The 22,013-nt window shown below is 39.4% G+C and overlaps 1 non-coding gene and 1 pseudogene across 1 annotated transcript; both read left to right on the top strand.

Annotated features, from left to right (window-relative positions):
• Positions 1–2,730: 2,730 nt before the first annotated feature.
• The window catches only part of LOC104001945 (POTE ankyrin domain family member E-like), a 51,720-nt pseudogene continuing 32,437 nt past the window's right edge, over positions 2,731–22,013 (top strand).
• On the top strand, positions 15,270–15,376 carry LOC129137257 (U6 spliceosomal RNA). The gene has a single exon (XR_008539688.1). It is a non-coding gene; the product is annotated as a U6 spliceosomal RNA (small nuclear RNA).

The raw sequence follows: 22,013 nt of genomic DNA, 5'->3' as shown, positions 1-22,013 counted from the left end.
TGGCGCTGACGGCTGAGGACAGAGCTTTGGTGTGGCTTCTCTGCGGCCGGCTTCTTCGGGGAGTTCTTCCATCATGGTGAGTACAGAAGCTTTCGTTTTCTGGAATGTTCTATGTATTCCTGATGGGTCTTCCTTTTTTCTTTCTTTCCATCTTAGTATGAATTTTATAGTAGTACTCAGTCCCTGAGGGCTTGTGAGGTTGGAAAGAGTAGGAGGCTTTAGGGCTGTTTCTGAGGGAGACTCCCCATGTAGGTGGAGAGAGAGGAAAGCTCTGGATGTGGGAGGAAGAGGAAGCCCGGCCCAGGTGGGGTTTTGGGACCAGGCCCCAGTTTGGCTGCCTTGCATCCAAGCCTCAGGTGGAAGGAAAGGATCTCAGCCACCTCCAGGGTTTGCTGATTTTTTAATTGTTTTTATTTTTTTGGAGATAGGGTCTGGCCCTGTTGTGCATCCTGGAGTGCAGTGGCAGATCTCAGCTCACTGCAGCCTCCACTTTCTGGGCTCAAGGGATTCTCCAGCCTCAGTCTCCCCATTAGCTGGGCTTGTGCCACCATGCCCAGCTTTTTTTTTTTTTTTTTCATATTTTTGGTGGCCACGGGGTTTCGCCATGTTGCCCAGGCTTATCTTGAACTTCTGAGCTCAAAGCAATCCTCCCACTTCGGCTTCCCTAAGTGCTGGGATTACAGGTGTGAACTACTGTGCCTGGTCTGCTGAATTTTGTTTTTCTTGTATTTTTGGTAGAGGCAGGGTTTCGCCATGTTGCCCAGGCTGGTCTCAAACTTCTGAGCTCAAAGCAATCCTCTCGCCTCGGCTTCCCAAAGTGCCGGGATTACAGGCATGAACTACTGCAGGTGGTCTACTGAATTTTTACATTTGTTTCCCAGCTGTCGGGACATAGGGGTCACTTTTCTCAACACCCCCCGCCCCCCACAGCGTCCGCCTAACTCTGTCCATCTAGTCACGGCCACCTGACTGTGGAGGAAGCGCCCTTCCATGTGGTTTAATGTCTTCTTTGCAGAAATGTCTATTCAGGTTCCCTGCTCAGTTTTGGATGGATCATTTGTTTGTTGTTGCTACTTAGTACTATTAATGTGTTGCATATTTTCCATAACAACCCCCATTAGCCGATATGTGATTTGTTCTCCCGGCCTTCCTCTTTGGGCTCATTGTTTCCTTTTCCTTGCAAAAAGTTTTCACTTTGATGTAGCCATGCATGTTTTTTTATGGCCAGGCGTGATGGTTCATGCCTGTAATCCAAGCACTTTGGGAGGCCAAGGTGGGCAGATCACTTGAGCCAAACAATTTGAGACCAGCCTAGGCAACGTGGCAAAACTTCATTTCTACAAAAAAATACAAAGAAATTAGCCAGGCGTGGTGGTGTGTGCCTGTAGTTCCAGCTATTCAGGAGGCAGAGGTGGGAGGATCACTTGTGCCGGAGAGGTCAAGGCTGCAGTGAGCCATGATCATGCCACTGCACTCCAGCCTGAGTGACAGAGTCCCTGTCTCAAAAAATTTTTTTTGATCTTTTTAGTAACATTCATTTCAATAAGAGTGAAATGACATCTGAGTGTGGTTTTGAAGTACTTTTTTTTGATGAACAGTGATGTTGAGGACCTTTTCTCTTACCTGTTAGTTTTATGTCATCTTTGCAGATAACTCTATTCAAGTTTTTTGCTCAATATGAGTTCAGATATGTATTTTTATGCTACTTAGTATTGCTTTTTTCTGTGTACATGTTTGGTAACAACAATTTATCACTTCTATGATTCCCTCAAATTTTCTAACAATTTTTTTTTTGAGACAGAGTCTCATTCTCTTACCCAGGCTGGAGCACTGCGGCATATCAGGGATTGTGAGTCCTCCAACTTAGTTTCTATTTCTCAGGATTCCTTAGACATTCAGGGCCATTTCCATGTGATCATTAGCATTGCGTATTCACATTTCTTAAATTTCTGTGCGTAATAAAGTATATAATTAGAGAGTATGCTGGGACTGTTTTTCCTCTGGGACATTTTGGTACATGTATATTTTTAGTAATGATCAAATCAGGGTACTTGCTGTATCTGTTCTCATACAGGTATTATTTCTCTGTTGTGATAACACTCAAATTGCTCCCTTCTAGCTTTATTGAAAAATGTACTATTTTGTTAACCAGAGTCACCCAGCTTTGGTATAGAATGCAAGAATGTGTTTGTCCCAACTAACTGCAACTTTGTTTCCATAACCAATCCTTCCATCTCCTCCTTCCCCTGTCTTCGGAAAACCACTACTGTACCTTTTACTTATTGAAGGCAAAGTTTTTTGGATTCCATATAAGTGAGATGAATTTGCTTGTTTTTCTATGCCAGGCTTATTTTATTTAATAATATATTTTCCAGGTTCATCCATATGGCTCCAAATGAAAATTACATTATTTTGTTAAGGATGAAGACTATTATTGCATTGTGCAGATATACTGCAGTGTCTTCATCTCTTGATGTGTGGTTGGATAGGTAGGTTCATTCCATATCTTCTATATTGTGAATAGCGCTTCATAAAACATGGGAAGGCAGATAATTTTTTATGGTACCAGTTGCCTTTGCTTTAAATGCATACCCAGTATGAGAAACTCCCAAGTTTTTTTCACAGTATGTTCACCAATTTACGTCGACATCAATAGCATATATGAGTTTCCCTTTCTGTAAGTCTACACTGGTTGCTGCCGTCCAAAATTTTTATTGCTGTTTGGGTAATATTCATTCTCAGTGGAGTTTGATGGTATCTGATATCGGAGTATGATTCTGACTTACATGTTTGGAGTGATTAGTGATGTGGAGAAACTTCTGTTTCACCTGTGAATCACTTTCATGTCCTTTGCAGAGGTGATTGTGTATATCCTTTGCATATTTTTAGCTTGTGTATTTTTTTTTAATCTTTTCCCCACTTAGTAGTTTTAGTGCTTGAATATATTAGATAAGAACCCCTTCCAAAATTATGATTTTCCACAATTTTAACCCAATCATCCTTTCCGCCAAGGTAGGATGCTCTTTGGGGTCATTGTTTTCTCCCACATGCGGAAGCTCTAAAGTGTTGGTGTCACAGGTTTATATTTGCTTTTGTCAGCATGGATTTCTGTGTCTCGTGAGAGAGAGAGAGAAAGGGAGAGAGAAAGAGATGGCAAAGTCATTGTATTTTCTACAATGCCACGTGTACTGACACCACCAGAGATGCGCACGCCGCACGCCGCACGCCGCACGCGCGCGCGGCAGTGGCTTGGCTGGCTTGTAACGGCTTGCGCGTGCACACCGCGCGCGCACGCCGCACGCGCGGCAGTGGCTTGGCTGCCTTGTAACGGCTTGCACGTGCATGCCGCGCGCGCACGCCACGCGCGCACGCCGCACGCGCGGCAGTGGCTTGGCTGGCTTGTAAGGGCTTGCACGTGCATGCCGTGTGCGCACGCCGGACGCGTATAACGTTTTGGCTGGCCTGTAACTGCTTGCACGCGCATGCCGCACGTGCGTAATGGCTTGGCTGGCCTGTAGTGGTTTGCACGCGCGTTAACGGCTTGGCTGGTCTGTAACAGTCGGCATGCGCACACTGCACGTGCGTAACGGCTTGGCTGGCCTGTAGCGCTTGGCTTGGCTTTGCGTTCTTTGCTTGGCTTGGCGTTTGTCGCTTGGATTGACATTTCTTCCTTGGACTGACGTTTCTTCTGTCACGTTGCTTTGCTGGACTTGACCTTTTCTCTCCTGGGTTTGGCATTCCCTTGGGTGGGCCGGGTGTTTTCTTGGGGGGTGGGGTTGGCCCTTCCTGGGGTGGGCGTGGGGTCGCCCCGGGTGGGTGTGGGCTTTCCCCAGGTGGGTGTGGGTTTTCCCTGGGTGGGGTGGGCTGGGCTCCCCTGCTGGGGTTGGCAGGTTTTCTCTTCAAACAGATTAGAAACCCGGAGTTATCTGCTAGTTGGTGAAACTGGTTGGTAGACGAGATCTGCTGGCTACTACCGGCCTCCCCTGGCTGTTAAAAGTAGATGGTGGCTGAGGCTAGTTCAATGCCGGCTTTCTCCTCTGTGAAGAAGCCATTTGGTCTCAGAAGCAAGATGGGCAAGTGGTGCCGCCACTGCTTCCCCTGGTGCAGGGGGAGCGGCAAGAGCAACGTGGGCACTTCTGGAGACCACGACGACTCTGCTATGAAGACACTCAGGAGCAAGATGGGCAAGTGGTGCCACCACTGCTTCCCCTGGTGCAGAGGGAGCGGCAAGAGCAACGTGGGCACTTCTGGAGACCACGACGACTCTGCTATGAAGACACTCAGGAGCAAGATGGGCAAGTGGTGCTGCCACTGCTTCCCCTGCTGCAGGGGGAGCGGCAAGAGCAAAGTGGGCCCTTGGGGAGACTACGACGACAGCGCTTTCATGGAGCCGAGGTACCACATCCATCGAGAAGATCTGGACAAGCTCCACAGAGCTGCCTGGTGGGGTAAAGTCCCCAGAAAGGATCTCATCGTCATGCTCAAGGACACTGACATGAACAAGAAGGACAAGCAAAAGAGGTAACCGGGCCTGGGCTGGGAGGAGGTGGGATGTGGGAGGATGATGGGGACATACCCTCCTGGCGGGGGAGGAGGGGAGCCTGGTTTTCTTGCCTCCGCAGGCCTCACACCACCCTGGATGTGGAAACCTCAGAGAGGTCAGGGCACAGGCCCCTTTATGAGCAGCAACACAAAAACAAAACTTTAGCTGATTTCCAATCAAAGTATAATTTCCCTCCTAGAACACTAATAGACTGTTTTGAAGTGATTTAACTTGCAACATTGTCGATGCAGCAGATTATTTTTAATGTACAGATTTTAAAACAATGTTCTATACATTAAAAAAGTGTATATTGAGAACTAAGAATGAAGCCCCATAACACATCAACTTCAGGACTAAATATTCTTCAAATAAAATCCAGTATGGATTTTATATCAATGTACACTATGTAAATATGTTCTTTACTGAGTAATCTTAGAAGGAAACTGAAATGGGAAGACGGTTCTTGTGCTTGAATAGGAAGATTGAATTTTCTTCAGATGTGAGCTTTTTGGCTGGGCGTGGTGGCTCACACCTGTAATCCCAGCACTTTGGGAGGCTGAGGGGGGCAGATCATGGGGTCAGGAGATCGAGACCATCCTGGCTAACACGGTGAAACCCCGTCTCTACTAAAAAATATAAAAAAAATTAGCTGGGCCTGTAGTCCCAGCTACTCAGGAGGCTGAGGCAGGAGAATGGCGTGAACCCGGGAGGCGGAGCTTGCAGTGAGCTGAGATCACGCCACTGTACTCCAGCCTGGGAGACAGAGCAAGACTCCGTCTCAAAAAAAAAAAAAAGTGAGCTTTTTCTGTTTATCACTTTTACTTAAGCCAAATAAAAATAGCAGTTTTAGAGTTTTTAAATTACACATGCTGTCTTTTATTATTGTGATAAGTTAATTTTTTTGTAGCAGAATGGACAAAGGCTTGCTTTTCCAGATGTCAAAATGTGCATGTTATTTATTTCCACAAATTGTTTACTAACAGCTGAAAAGACATCAATGAATAAAACAGAATAGGAAATTTAGAAATACCCAAATATGTGTAGGAATTTAGCGCTTGATAATGGTGATGTTTTGTATTATTTAAAAAAGATGGATTGTTCATAATTCATTTTTGGAGAAAACTAGCTAGATGTTTATATCACAAAAATCAGAGTATAGATTAAAAATTTTAAATATACAAAAAGAGAAACATACCAGAAGAAAACACAAGTGCCTATTTATATATGCAGATATATATATATGCAGATATATATATATATGCAGATATATATATATATATAAAATTTCTTTTTTTGATGGAGTCTCACTCTGTTGCCCAGGCTGGAGTGCAGTGGTGCGATCTCGGCTCACTGCAACCTCTGCCTCATAGGTTCAAGCAATTCTCTGCTTCAGCCTACTGAGTAGCTGGGATTACAGGCGCCTGCCACCACGCCTGGCTAATTGTTTTGTATTTTTAGTAGAGATGGGGTTTCACCATCTTGGCCAGGCTGGTCTTGAACTCCTGTCCTCGTGATCCACCCACCTTGGCCTCCCAAAGTGCTGGGGTTACAGGCGTGAGCCACCATGCCTGGCCTATATATGCAATAAAATAAGCACATTTTAAAATTGGGCAAAGTACTTTTTTGCATATCTACCAGTGACCTATGTGCATAGGAAAAGATAGCATTCCTGGTAGAAGAAGGAATTTAAGTTAGAAGAGGAATGAAATACTGTTTTCTATTTAAGTTAGAGGAGGAATGAAAGGCCAGGTGCAGTGGCTTAACGCCTGTTACCCCAGCACTTTAGGAGGCTGAGGCAGGTGGATCATGAAGTCAGGAGTTTGAAACCAGCCTGGCCAGTGTGGTGAAATCCTATCTCTACTGAAAATACAAAGAATTAGCTGGGCATGGTAGCATGCACCTGTAATCCCAGCTACTCAGGAGGCTGAAGCAAGAGAATTGCTTGAACCAGGGAGGTGGAGGTTGCAGTGAGCCGAGATCGTGCCACTAACATTCTGGCATGGGTGACAGAGTGAGACCCCATCTAAAAAAAAAAAAAAAGGAATGAAATACTGTTTTCTATCCACAAAGTTTGTGAGGATGAATAACAGTGGTACTTATATAGTTGTTTAAAGTTTAAGTTGCTGCAGCTTTTCAAACAGGCACTTTAGTGGTAAGAACCACATTTTTAAAATGTTATGCTTTTTACTCATCAGTTCCATTATACTGAAATATCTTCACCAAATAGATGTCTGTTTTTCTTAGTATTGCTTAAAATAGCAGTGTATTTAGGAAAGCCCATATAAAGATTTCATGAACAAATTTCAGTGCATCCATAGGACGGAATAATATGTAACTATTGAGAGTGTCAGTACATAGAGATATGTCGACATGCAAAGATGTACTTTGCTATAGCAAGTGAGAAAAAAATCAGTTTGTTACACATATACATGAACAGAATCTGCTCTTGTGTTAGCTGAAAATATGTAGAAAATATAATCAAACTTGTTTCTGGGGATTTGTAAATGAAGTTTTTCCTTTTATCTGTGATTTCTGCAATGAACATCTGAACTTTTAGTTTAAGTTCATTAGTAATGAAATAATCCTTGGGAAGAGAAGGAATATGCTTCTTGCATAGATGCAAATAATTTCTCACATTCTATTATTTATTTTTATTTCTGTGGTTGGCTATCTACTGTGAACTTTTACCCTCTTCAGAAGTAGAGGGATTGTGTTTACCTGTTCCTGTAGATTTTATTGTATATAGATTTTATTACATAATTACCTTTTCATTATATATAGATTAACATGTAAAAAGTATGAATTAATCATTTTAGTTGAGTTATATATTTATGAAAATTAAAATAGCAAATATAAATGATTATTACTATTGCAAATGTATTGCCCTACTCTACAGGAGTTTTCTTTAAAAATATTGAACTCCCAAGCTGTGTTCATCCATTTTTTTCAATCCGTTTAGTCATCAGACATAAGCCAGACACCTATTATGGGGCAGGCATATTCTACTATCTCTCAGGATCCTTCCATCTTTGAAAACATTTATGTTTGCCTGCTGGGCTTGAGCAAGCTGAGAGATTTAAAATTGGGGCATTAGGACTTAATCTCAATTGAAGCTTTTCCTCCCTCCTTTCAAACAGAAGCATTTCTGAAGGTAGAAAATAGTAAAAGACAACCCTTAACTGCCCTTTTGAAAATGTATAAGTCTTGGATAAAGACTGTTTTAGTTGTTTTAAGAACTAAAATGTGGTACATAAACAGCATGGAATACTATGCAGCCATAAAAGAAGGAACGAGAGCCTGTCCTTTGCAGGAACATGGATGGTGTTGAAAGCCATTATCCTTAGCAAACTAACATAGGAAGAGAAAACCAAATACTGCATGTTCTCACTTATAGGTGGGAGCTAAATGAGGAGAACACACAGATACCTAGAGGGAAGCAACACACACTGGGGCCTATCAGAGGGTGGAGGGTGGGAGGAGGGAAAGAAGCAGGAAACAGAATGAACGGGTACTGGGCTTAACACCTGGGTAATGAAATAATCTGTACAACCAACCCCATTGGTGCACGTTTACCTATGTAACAAACCTGCACATCCCGCACACGTACCCCTGAATGTAAAAGTTGAAAAAAGCTCCACAAATAGTTTCATAAATCCGTTTTAAAAAGAGGAAATTTATAACAGTCTTAAATCCTAATATGAATGATTGGAAATATCTGATGTACATACATTGTATAAATCTAAGTATTGAAAAAAAATGAGCCCATGCTATTCATTTCAGTTCCAAGTTTTCTTTGGCTTAAAGTTTATTGAAAACCAAAGTAAGAATTGGTTTATTTTAGAAATTTGTTTTTGTTTTCACTTCAGCTCTCTTATTCCATAGTACTTTTAAGAACTAAAATTTAAATGCTGGTCATCTGACTGGAACCGCCCCAGACCTGTTATATTATAACATATTCTACTTAATGTAAGGCACCAGAGATTGTATGATGCCCCATTATTTTATGTCTCAATAAGAGAATTATTTAAATGCCGCCAATTATAGTAAATCATGAATTGTAAGTGGTATTTCAGTGGAGACAACATGGAGACAATGATCATCTCAGAATCACTAAAATACAATGTTAGCTGTAATATTTAAAACACACCTCAAAGGGTAGGTATAATTGTATCATCTCACTTAATTCAAATGTTGTCTTTAGTGGTATTAGTAAAAATTATAATATCTAACAATTATTGAGCTGTTATTTGTGTCAGGAACTATTCTGTATCTTTTGTGCAGAGTCTCATTTAAGCATTACAGTGGTTTCCTGTGAGAAAGCTACTATTTTCATTCCTATTTTATTGATGAGGAAACTGAGACCCCAAAAGGCTAAGCAACAGCCAGAAAGTGACAGAGCTTCAAGTAGGATTCCAGCCCAAGTTGAATGTCATCCAAGGGCTATGCTCTTTGTATTCATATAGGCTGCTCTTTCATTAATACAGCGAGTAATGAGAGATAATAAATCGTGTGCTTTTTTCATGGGAAAGTTAAATGTTTGTTTTGAAGGCAGAGCAATAGCAGGCTATTCAGTGTTTGCAATTATGTGTATCATTGATATGGCTGTAGCTAGTGCACTACAATTTCCTAAAAAGTCTTCTCACTCTCATAGGACTGCTCTACATCTGGCCTCTGCCAATGGAAATTCAGAAGTAGTAAAACTCCTGCTGGACAGACGATGTCAACTTAATATCCTTGACAACAAAAAGAGGACAGCTCTGACAAAGGTATGCAGTAGCCAACTATGTCAGCGTGAGGTAGGTTTGATTTCAATACATAGCATAAAAATGAGTTTTCTCCTTTAAATATAACTAGTTGGTGAAAGCTGTGGAATGTTATTTTGAAATCCTAGGATTTGTAATTTGTTTATGGTGTAATACTGACAGGCCGTACAATGCCAGGAAGATGAATGTGCGTTAATGTTGCTGGAACATGGCACTGATCCAAATATTCCAGATGAGTATGGAAATACCGCTCTACACTATGCTATCTACAATGAAGATAAATTAATGGCCAAAGCACTGCTCTTATACGGTGCTGATATCGAATCAAAAAACAAGGTATAGATCTACCAATTTTATCTTCAAAATACTGAAATGCATTCGTGTTAACATTGACCTGTGTAAGGGCCAGTTTTCCATATTTGGAAGCTCAAGCATAACCTGAATGAAAATATTTTGAAATGACCTAATTATCTAAGATTTTATTTTAAATATTGTTACTTTCAAAGAAGCATTAGAGGGTACAGTTTTTTTTTAATGCACTTGTGGTAAATACTTTTTTTTTTTTTGAAAACACTGAATTTGTAAAAGGTAATACTTACTATTTTTCAATTTTTCCCTCCTAGGATTATTTTCCCCTAATGAATGTAAAATGGCAAAATTTGCCCTGAAATAGGTTTTACATGAAAACTCCAAGAAAACTTAAACATGTCTCAGTGAATAGAGATCCTGCTTCTTTGGCAAGTTCCTAAAAAACAGTAATAGATATGAGGTGATGCACCTCTCAGTGGCAAGGCTTAAGATATTTCTGATTGCTCATGAGGCAGAAGTGGAAAGGGAAAAAGAGAGCAATCAGAAATATCAGGGCCAATTTGGAAATTAGGCAATAGAGGGAAAAGACAATGAAGAGGTTGTGTGTGTGTGGTGGTGGTGTTGTTGTTCATTTATTTGTTTCCTTTGTATGGTGAGACAAAGTTCTCTTTGATTTTAGAGAATGACAGTTTTCAGTTTGGGAGAGGGAGTTAGTGGGTTGTAAACTGCCTAGAGATTAATTTTAGGCGGCCTCTGAGGAACCAGATTGGCAGTGAATAGGTGGGTAATGTAAGGGGAAACCCTTGAGCAGGGGGAATACCAGTAATTAACTGACTTAGTATCCTCTTCTGGTAGAAATGGCCAATTAGAGCCTCAGCTCTGCTTTCAAATCTAGAGTGTCTGGATGGGAAGGTGGAAGATAAATGAGTAACAAGATCAAGTTGGATTTTGAGTTGACTAGACCCTGTTGTGTTACCGGGAAAAATTATGTGGTGTTTTCAGCAAATGGGTCTCTCTCCTACTCTTTACTCTTTTTGGCCAAATCTTCAAATGAGAAAGGGAATTGGTTATGTGGGTGGTGAGAAATGAGACTGAAGTAATTGTCTATTGCACTAGCTTTCAGCTAGAATTGTGCATCCCAGTAACCTGAGGAAAATTTTTAAATAATCAACAAGTCTGGGCTTTTTCCTGAAGATTTTGATACAGTAAGTCTAATAAAGCTTGGATATGTATATTTAAAAATGTTTCCTTGAAGCCAGGCATGTTGGTGCATGGCTGTAGTCCCAACTGTTAGGGAGGCTGAGGTGGGAGGATTGCTTGAGTTCAGGAGTTCGAGTCTAGCCTTGTCAACATAATGAGACCCTGTCTCTAACAACGACAGCAACAATAACAACAGCAACAATTTTCTCAAAATCTGGATGCACTCCTGCTTAAGAACCACTGAATACATAAATGTAATATATAAATTCTTATATCTCAGAAACTTAAGGTATCTCTAGAAGAGTTGGAGTTGGATATGTGCTGATTTCTTTAAATCTTTCCTTTCCAATAACATTAATCTGACTTTTTTTTTTTTTTTTTTTTTTTTAGATTGGGTCTCACTCTGTTTCCCAGGCTGGAGTGCAGTGGTGTGATCACAGCTCACTGCAATGTCGACCTCCCGAAGCTCAGATGGTCCTCCAACCTCAGTTTTTTTTTCTTTCTTTCTTTTTTCTTTTTTTTCTTTTTTTTTTTTTTTTAGTAGAGATGAGGTTTTTGCCATGTTTCTCAGGCTGGTCTTGAACTCCTGGGCTCAAGCAATTCATCCCCCTCAGCCTCCCAAAGTGCTAGGATTACAGGTGTGAGCCACTATTCCTGGCCTAGTCTGACTTTTATCTCTGTGGTTGAGACATTAAAATGAATATTATTGGTAGTATCTATCAGGTTACAGAATAATATATTTTCCTTTCTACCATCAGTTATTCACTGCCATTCAGAAGGTCTTTAGTAGTTTGCTGTGAGCAGTCTTTCAATAAGTAGAGGATGGCCCTCTCAGGATTTTGTGTCTCTTTGTTCAATCATTCAAGTGCTTAGGTCAGTAAGTCATTAAGAGCAGAGTTTTCTCAGTTGGAATTAAGCAAATTCCAAACTGTTTTTTATTAATTGAAGCTGTATTATGGACTGTCCAGTGTGTCTCTTTAAGTATGTAGAGCTTTGGCATAATCAGCATGGCAGTTTTAAACACTTAAAACCATGGAGTTATTAAGAATACAGATAGGAATTCTGTTAATTTAGTTTCAGTAGTCCTATGAACTGATTAGTAACAATCTGGGAAAATTAAATATAAATAGATTTTAAATAAATAAATGTTGGAAAATTTTTTCAGATGAGCAGTGTGAGTTTTAATAGCAATTTTTGTTGCATGTTGGAGGTTGAACTTTCAATAAAACATGAAACTAAAGAAATATTTTACATGCATATTCTTGCTTTATACGCAATTTGTCTTAGGGTTGAGGATATAGAAACAAAAGATACAGCCCCTGCCCTCAAGAAGCTCTTTGTTTAGATGGGAAAAAATATTATCATCCAATAATACCATGTCAAATGCTGGGTTAGAAGCAAAGAGCCTTGGAAGCAGTAAATGTTTAAAGTGAGTTTTTGAGATGAGTAGAGTTACTGTGGTGAGGCAGAGAAGGGGTGTTTCCAAGGAAAGGAGCAGCGTGTGGGAAAGCACAGAAGAGTGAGAAGGAAGCGACTACATTTTATTTACTTTCCATGCGTGTAAGTCCATAAGATCTTATATAAAGTTTCCACTTCGGTTGAGGAATATGTACTTTTGTGAATTACATACGTTTTTGCTTTATATTGTTTTGCAGCATGGCCTCACACCACTGTTACTTGGTGTACATGAGCAAAAACAGCAAGTGGTGAAATTTTTAATCAAGAAAAAAGCTAATTTAAATGCACTGGATAGATATGGAAGGTATAGTTCTTTCTTTTAATCTGTGTGTTCTAGATGGATAGCAGTCACTCAAGTCATAAATATTAAATTAATAAGATTAATGTATACTTATTGGGATATAGTGATCAGTATGAACACATATCAGTTAGGTAGAAAAACAATTATTTGGACTGGGCAACATAAAAGTTTGAGTAGGATTCATCTTTTATTATATTGACTGATGTTATTTGCTATGTGATGTTTTTGGTTACATGATCTTATGTTAGCTAAAGGGATTTCATATTTTATGAAGTTTGAACTTTAACTTTTAGTTTACTTTATGACTCGGTATTGAACTTCTTAACCCTTTCTAATAGTTTTTAACCTGTGTCTTACATGCTTTTCCACTAAATACGCTGTATTAAACATAAATAGGGGTTGAAAATCCTTTTGTCTTTTCAATGATTCTGCCTTAAGTTGCTTTCTTTGAAGAATATTAATGTTAGCTTATCCCTGCATGACAATTAATTGCTGTTCCGACATACTGTGGGTTCAACAGCTTTTTTCCTTTTTTATTTCCAGTGTATTTTGATGTTTTTATTTTTAATTGGTATGGAGAGAGGGAGTGAAGATAGTTTTAAGTGGATACACTTTTCCTTTAATGAAGACAAACCGTAGGTGGGTGATAAAGAGAAAAGAGCTAGGCTTTAGATTCACACAATACTGGGTTTAATTCCTAACTTTCTTACTTGCTAGGTGTGTGACCTTGGGAACGTTATTTACCACCAAATATGTTGTCATATATGAAAAGTAGGAGAATATATCCTTCAAAGTTGGCTGTGCATAAGAAAGATATATGTGGCATTTAATTCCGTGCCTAGCACATGCTTATTGGCATCATTAACTGAAACTCCTGTGACTACTATTCTTACCATTATTATTAATCTTACTTGCTTTCAGCATGCAGAGAGCTCTTATTTATTTTACCCCCTAGCTGATTTTCTATTACAGCATATCAGTCTAGGGAAGCTGTGATGAAATCTTCACTTAAATCTTTGTTCATTTCAGATAAGTGGCCCTAATATTGTTTCTTGTCCATCAAAGGACTTTAAATTAGTAGCTTCTGCTATGCAATACCCCACTGAGATAAGAGGGTTTTTTTTTTTTTGTCCCTTCCTTTTAACCTTGGTGGTATTTTACAAAGATGAACTCTTGAGCACTGAAGATGCTTATGTCTTTTAGTGCATGTAAATCTTTGATTCTGCATGGACAGGCAAGATGTTAAATTGGTAAAGTATATCAAATTAGCTTTTAAAATAACTTTATTACTGTTCCTATCTCTGTCATTTTAGAACTGCTCTCATACTTGCTGTATGTTGTGGATCGGCAAGTATAGTCAGCCTTCTACTTGAGCAAAACATTGATGTATCTTCTCAAGATCTATCTGGACAGACGGCCAGAGAGTATGCTGTTTCTGGTCGTCATAATGTGTAAGTGTTTACATTAAAAGGCTAGTTAATGCTAAATTGAAGTTTAAAATAATTATAACAGTTCCATCTTACATATCAGGTGAGATGTCATAGTTTAGTTCAGGTAGTTTTCGAGTGGCAGTGAGTTAGTCCCCTGCATCAGCCAGAAATCAGACAAAAAACAAGACAAGTTAGAAGTACCAGTGGGTGCAGGATTCTTTATCTCAGGACTTCTAAGACCTTTATCCATAGAGATCCCAACATTGTTCATTTGATCCAAGTGTAGCACCTATGCATGGGATAAAAAATAGTATCACATCTTTGATTTTTCTGATTAGTTATTTGGGTCTTGAAATGTCCAGTTTATCAGAAAGTCTTGTACTGTCTTCTGGGGACTATGTCCTAGATACTCCTTGAATTTTTCAGGAACCGAAGGGGTTCACTAAATCCAAGGAAGACAGTCCCTTTTATCAAGTCAGAAGGAGGAGGAAAAAAAAGGACATTACAATCATTCTGTTGTTTTCATTGATTCTGCTGCTGCATTGTTGCCACTCAAACTGGTCCTGCTGCCTTAAGATGAATCGGTAGATTCAGGTCCCTCAAGTCTTCATGGCAATTGATACAGTGACTTTGATGTTTTTTGTTCCCATACCTATGGTTATATGCTCAGCCATTGTTCCCAAAGCACCAGCCCCCTGCTCTGGCCCCTGGGCATCCTGACTTTATCCACACACAAAATGAGCAAATTGACCCTTCCCCCCATATTCAGAACCTAATGTGGAACCCACATCTTAGCCAAGAATTAGCTGAGACCTTCATGGTAAGAGATCCTTTGAGGCCGTTGTTGGTCTTTTCTCTAGCAGATATTAGGTAGGCTTGTTCTAAAGGGTCAGAGGAGTTCCAAAGGGTCAGAGGGGTGGCAGAAAGAGATCAGTGTTTGTTTCTTCTTCTTTGCTACCAGATCTATACTGTGAGGCACCTTTATATCCTGTATAGAACCTTGGGCAGTAGAAAGTCCCATATGAACCTTCCCCTGAGCAGTGGCTCCCAGCTGTGGTTGGCCCCTTGAGTGACCCGATTTACATGATAATGAAAATCGTCCAAGCTACTTCCATTTCTAGCTCAAGATTTTAAGATATTTTCAAACTCTAGCTCACAGGAAGCCATTGAAGAGAATTCTCAGAATCTCAAGTAGGTTAATTGGACTTAACAGAGCCAAGCCTTGTCCATGACTCATCACTAATCATGTGTAAAAGCAGGGCTTTGTGCTTGCTTTGGCGGCACATATCCTAAAATTAGAACAATACGGAGAAAGTTAGCATGACTTCTGCATAAGGAGGCAGCACAGATCTTTGAAGCATTCCATATTTTGTGCAGTCACTGGAAGGTCATTTGACTATTTGCTGACTAGCTCTAAGGAAACAGTGTGAATCAAAGCAAAATGGGTGCCACCAAAATATTGAAATTGTGATTTGCGCTGCAAAAATAGTCATGTAAGATGGTCTATGAGATGACTTAGAGCTGAATAACATGTTTGGTGCAAAATATATTGTTAGTATGTATGTCGAAAATTACAGAATGTCAACTTGCAACTTCTTCATGGAAACTAAAAAAAATAAAAGTAGACTTTTGGTCTCCCATGTCAGCCGGAATTGAACATCAATATAAAGCATCATTGTAACCAACATCTGCTGGCTCAGAGTTTGAGTCTGTAGAGAAGGATCATTGGTCCAAACCAGGTCTTAACATCCATTGGTTTTTCTGCCCTTGGTGTGATTGATCAACTCCGTAATAGTGGACGATCACATTATCTACTTTAATGAGATATTTATGAATACATTTAGTTACAAACTATGACATAGTTGAGATGCCCTGAAATATAAGCCATAAAGAGTAGGACAACTAAGAGGCAAAATTAGGACTTAATAACATTTTCTGAAAACTACAACATTTGCATATTAGAACCTATGAACAAAATATGCATTGGGTTTTATTTGTGATTCCAAGATAATTTTAGTCATAAAGTTTAGGAAGAGATTATTCCATTGCTTTACTATTTCTCTCAGCATTTAAAAAATGTTATCTCATTAAATTTTTATAAGAACCTAGGGAAATAAGGCAGTAAAGTCCTCACTTTGTTGAAGAAGACATTGAGCCTAAGAGAAGCAAGTTGTCCAAGAACAAATAGCTGTTCATTATGGAGCTAGGACTTATGCAGAGTTGGGACACTTTCTATTATGTCAGGTTAATGCAACCTAATTTACTGGGTCACATGCCCTCGATTTATGAGTATTTCACCCTACATTTTTTCTTCTTTAATTAGAAGCTTAAAGAGAAGTTTGCAGAATGTACTCATAAGTGGATGGGATAATACTGTTAAGTTCTGATATTATTGTTTGAAATACTCTTAAGAATTTTACATTTGGTAAGTATTTTTTATGTCAGTATTAAAATAGTAATTTGGTTTATTACAATTTTATACATAGAATTTGCCAGTTACTTTCTGACTACAAAGAAAAACAGATGCTAAAAGTCTCTTCTGAAAACAGCAATCCAGGTAAGACTTACAACAGTGAATCACTTTAGGTCAGTTTTCCCCAACCTTTTTGGCACCAGGGACCGGTTTTGTGGAAGACAATCTTTCCATGGGCTGGGGAAAGGTGGGGATGGTTTCAGGATTATTCAATCATGTTACATTTATTGTGCTATTTTATATTATTATTACATTGTAATATATAATGAAATAATTATACAACTTACCATAATGTAGAATCAGTGGAAGCTCTGAGCTTATTTTTCTGCAACTAGATGGTCTTATCTGGGGGCAAAGTGAGACAATGATAGATCATCTGGCATTAGATTCTCATACGAAGCACACAACCTAGATCCTTCGGATAGGCAGTTCACAACAGGGTTCATGCTCCAATGAGTTTCTAATGTTATCACTGATCTGACTGGAGGCAGAGTTCAGGCTGTAATATGAGCCATGGGGTGTGGCTGTAAGTACAGGTGAAGCTTCCTTGGCTTGCCTACTGTTCACCTCCTCCTGTGTGGTGTGGTTCATAATAGTCCGTGGACTGGTATGAGTCTGTGGCCTGGGAGTTGAGGACCCCTGCTCTGGGTGGTTCTACCATAGATAAAAAACTAAAAGTAAGGAATTTTTGATCACAAAAGAACACTGAAGCACAGGTCATGTTACACATGCTTGTCCCAATAAGGTCTCACTATTACTGACTTCATTCCTCCTCATTTGAAGTTGGAAAGAGATATATTGACTTTTTTGGAACAAGATGTGTTCTTCTACCTGCTGGTTAATTGTCATCATAACAGTAATTTTGTTAGAACAAGATGCTCTGCTACCATTTGCCAAAAGAGTGTCATAATAAATATGCAAATTGCCCAACTCTAGGCTCAGCAGATTATCATAAAAGTAGAAAAATGTTTCACACTAACAAAAATGCTAGTATGCTGCCTGATTGTAGACACCTAATACATTGTATAGTCCAAACTGTATGAGGACACCTTTAATTTAGCCATCTATTTATCAAAGAGCTTCTGTAAGTTAGGTTTTATAAGTTGCAGGAGACAAAAATGGAATAGATGTAGTTTTCATCTTTAAGGTGCTCATAATAGAGCTGTCTCTATTTCATTTCTGTGCTTTTTCAACAGAATTTACAAAGAAAACATTTCTATTTATATTTTCACTTGTCCACTTAAATAACTATCAAATGTCTTTTAGATACTAGCCATTTTTTCTAATGCTACAGAGCACAAACAATTAAAAGTAGAGACAGGAGCTTGTTATTATCATTGTCATTTTCATTATTTTACTACTTTATTCAGTGCTTTCTGTGTGCTAGATGCCCACTGGAAGCTTATAATTATGATTTATTATATATTGATTATGTGCCAGACATATGTAATGGGGAATGAAAATTTTGGAAAAAAGTAGGTATGATTTAAGGTAAGCATGCAGAGAGAGAAGAATTTTTCTAGGTAAAGAAGCAGAAGAATAATGTTTGGCAGAAGGAACATGCAACGAGGTTGTGTGTTTGCCAGAAGGAACATCTAATGAGATTGCCTGTTTGGCAGAAAGAGCAGCAAGTGCAAAAGACAAGATGCTTGAGTGAACTTTGCAGGGATTCTGAGCAATTCACTTTTGCTAATACCAAAAGTGTGAGATATGAGAGGTTGGGAATGAGGTGAATACTTAGCTAAGGCAAGTTCATGATAGACTTTTTAATACTATAGAAATGAGTAGGTTTTACCCCATGGGCCATGGGAAGTTTACCAGGTAGAATGCTTTGGACTGCAAATACTAGATGAGCAGTGGCTAAAACAGTAGGAACCAGAGTTGTTTTGTTTGTTCATTGATATCCTAGGATCCCACTTGTCCGTCTTTAAGCTGTGCTGTTGGCAGTGTTTTATTCACGTAACTGGTAGAAAACTTAGAAGCATGCAAGGGCTTCCTGTAATATTTCATTGGCTAGGTCAGAGTACCTGCTCATTCCCAAACCAGGCACTGGGAAGGAAAATACATGATTAGCTTAGAATAAACATTTCTCTTTCTGAGGCTGAGGAGGGGGATTGGGATAATAAACATCCCAATAGACTTGTGTTTCTTCTGCAAGAAAGAATAAGGAATGGCTATTGATAGGGAGCCAACAATGTGTGCTGCAGGGGCTCATTGGAGAAATTTGAGCAGGGGAGTCACAAGATTAAATTTGAGTATTAAGTCTTCTGGTTATGGTGTAAAACGGGTTAGAAAGCTTTTTCTGTAGAGGACTAGGTGGGAAATATTTTGGACTATGTGGTCTCTGTCATGTCTTCTTAACCCTGCTGTTGTCTGCTGTTGTAGTGTGAAAGCCACCAGAATTATATGTAAGCAAACAGGCATGACTGAGCTCCTATAAAACTTTACTTACAATGCCATAATGCAGATTGGATTTGGTCTGTAGCCTATAGTTTGCTGGGATTGATGGAAGGTTCTTTACTATGTAAAGAAACCAGGAGACAAAGGAAGCTTTTGCAGTAGTCAGCTATGGTTTCCTTGTCATACATCCTTGGAGTAGCATCAATGTATTACAAGGTTTTCACCTGTCCATAGTGAAATAAATAAAGTTAGGAATCTCAGTTACTTGTTTTAATATGTTGGCCTTTGTTTTTTTTTTTTTTTTTTTTTTTTTTTTGGTGTTACGCTTTTTTCATTTGTTTAGCTTAATTTTTTTCCTGTAAGAAATAACATTAATTGTTGGCAGGTTTTTTTTTAATAAAAGCCATTTTGTAAATGTTTATGTTCCCAGAGGCAGTGGGAATACAAAACGGAGGCAGAAGAGAGGTATCGTCAATATGATTTAGTGATAATTGAATGAGAAAGGCTTGGGGGACAGAGAGAAATCTCAGATGATGTACAGGTTTCCAGGTTGTACACTAGTATTTAATCTAGACGTGAGGAAGGAGTAGGAAATTTTCTGGTGAATACAGAAGAGCAAAGAACAGCAGGTCAGCAGGAATGACTAATGTTTTTCTATGCATGTTTAATGGAATATTCGTGTAGGATATTTTGAGTAGGTAATTGAATAATCAGCATTTGTAACTTGCATCCTACTAGTTTGACTCTCACTAATAATACTTGTCAAAGATCCAAGAATCTGAAAGTGGATGATAAATGTCCATGTGTATCACCATCCATGACTGAAAGTCAGCATCCACAGAACACAGAATTGGGACAGATGAACTTAAGAGATAAAGATGAATATCGGAGTTGTTCCTGTTAGGGAATGATACTCTCCATGACCTGTGTGAGTCACAGCTGCCAGAAAAGAAAGAGCAAGGAGCGTATGAAGGCAGCACAGCAAACTCAGTCGTAGAGTGCCCTGCTTGGCTTTGTGTCATAGTTCTGACTTCTAATAAATCATTTTCTGCAAAATAGGCTTTGTGTTTTTCCCTCTTGCTGCCTGCAGCCAAAAAGAATCCCTTTAGCAGTGCATTTTTGTGTTCTTCCTTTAAACAAATCAACATATAAATAACAAAATGAAGAAAGAGAGTGTTTTTTGTATAGGCTAGTGTTTAACATAAACTTGAGAGTGCGTACGAGGATTATAGTTAGAATTTACCGACTGGGTAGGAAGACTAGATAGAAATCTAAAGATTGCTGACTCAAACACAATGTGGTTTCTTTGCTTTACTGTCACAGCTCTGACTTCACAACTATTGGTTAAATTCATATGCACTATAACTTTAGAAAGCACCTGCCCAAACCAAGTATTAAGTGATTTATTATAATTTCTCTGACTTACTATAGAACTGACTGTCCACGTGTTCATGAGAATTGAATTTGCTACATAGTATCATCTTAGCTTTGTCCACATGAGCTGTCACCTTGTCTTAATGAATAATGGTTCACTAAGAATATTGGTTTTGGCATTTAAAGTGATCTATATCTCAATGCAGATAGGACCAGGGACCACTCTTGAACATTAATGTCCAAGCATCTTAAAATTACACATAAGGCTTTCATTATCTGACTTCTTCCCCACTCTCCATCTTTAGCCCTTTTCCCTGTGTGCCCTTTCTCTGGCATAACTGAGCTGCCGGTAGTGCCCTACTCACTTATCCTTCTATTGTAGGCAAATACTTTCACTCTTTCAGGCCTCGTTCCCACTCTTGCTGCTGCCGGGCATGCTGTCACCCTTTCCTGCCCTCTACCCCTTTTAATCTGGCCAGCCTCAATATTTAAGTCTCTGCTTGGGCATGTGTTCTAGAAAAGCCATCCCTGAGATGCTTTATTGTCATTCTTTTTAAACTCTGATGCGTAGCATGTATGTAGCAGGACTCAATAAGAAATTTCTGAGTGCAATGTGAGTAAGATGATGTGCAAGACTCTCCTCTGCAGTTTTGGAGCAGAGGGGCAGACATGTGGAGGAATAATGTACAGCTTAGGGGGTAAAGATGCAGTGGAAAAATCAGTAAACTATTAAGGCAGCCTCAAGTAAGGAGGTACCTATTTATCTGGGGAAAGATATGCAGAATCAAGGAAGACTTCTCATAGCATTGTGTTAAAAGATGACAATAAGGCTGGGTGTGGTGGCTCACACCTGTAATCCCAGCATTTTGGGAGGCTGGAGCAGGCAGATCACAAGGTCAAAATATCAGGATCATCCTAGCCAATGGTGAAACCCCATCTCCACTAAAAACACGAAAATTAGCTGGGCATAATGGTGCATGTCTGTAATCCCAGCTTCTCGGGAGACTGAGATAGGAGAATCCTTTGAACCAGGAAGTCGGAGGTTGCAGTGAGCTGAGATTGTGCCACTGCACTCCAGCCTGGTGACAGAGCAAGACCCTGGTTCAAAAAAAAAAAAAAAAAGAAAAAGAAAAATGAAAATAAATATGTCAGAATAGTGGAGGGAAACATTTTTAGATATTAGGAAGTCATTGTACACTAATAAAGGTGTCATTAGTAATTTTGGAAATCATTTATAAGGTACTATTGTTGCAGAAAACAGGAGGCAGGAGAGACCCAGTGGGTGAAACAGGAGGATTTCATTTAGGTGCGCGTGAGCTCAGTGGATTTGCAGCCAAAAGCTGAGCCCTGAACAAAGACAGGGCTTGGCTTATGTAGGCAAGCTTACAGAAGCAAAACAAAGGCAGTTAATCATATAGTGGCAGTTTTGCAACCTCAGCGTAGCTTGTGACCTTGCAACTGCAATGAAGGAAAACAGGAACTTGCAAATAATATGCATTTGTAAAAATAGCTATGAGTAAATGCTGAGGGGAAGGGGAGACATTAAAGAAATTTGTTTTCTTAACCTTGCTCTGGGATGTCTGGAGCCCATATCTGTGGGCTCTGGCTTCTCAGGCAGGGTCACCACGACCTTTCCTGGGCCCTGCTTGTTACTATCCTTAGAGTCAGAGTAGCTAAGTGCAGGAAAACTTGTTTCTCTTTAAAACTAAATTTCCTTTTCTTTACATTTACTGCTTCACTATTAGGAAGTGGAGAACAACAT

This window comes from Pan troglodytes, chromosome 16, assembly GCF_028858775.2.
Source record: "Pan troglodytes isolate AG18354 chromosome 16, NHGRI_mPanTro3-v2.0_pri, whole genome shotgun sequence".
Taxonomy (NCBI): Eukaryota; Metazoa; Chordata; class Mammalia; order Primates; family Hominidae; genus Pan; species Pan troglodytes.
Note: the sequence above shows the minus strand (reverse complement) of the source record. Positions and strands in the feature narration are given on the sequence as shown.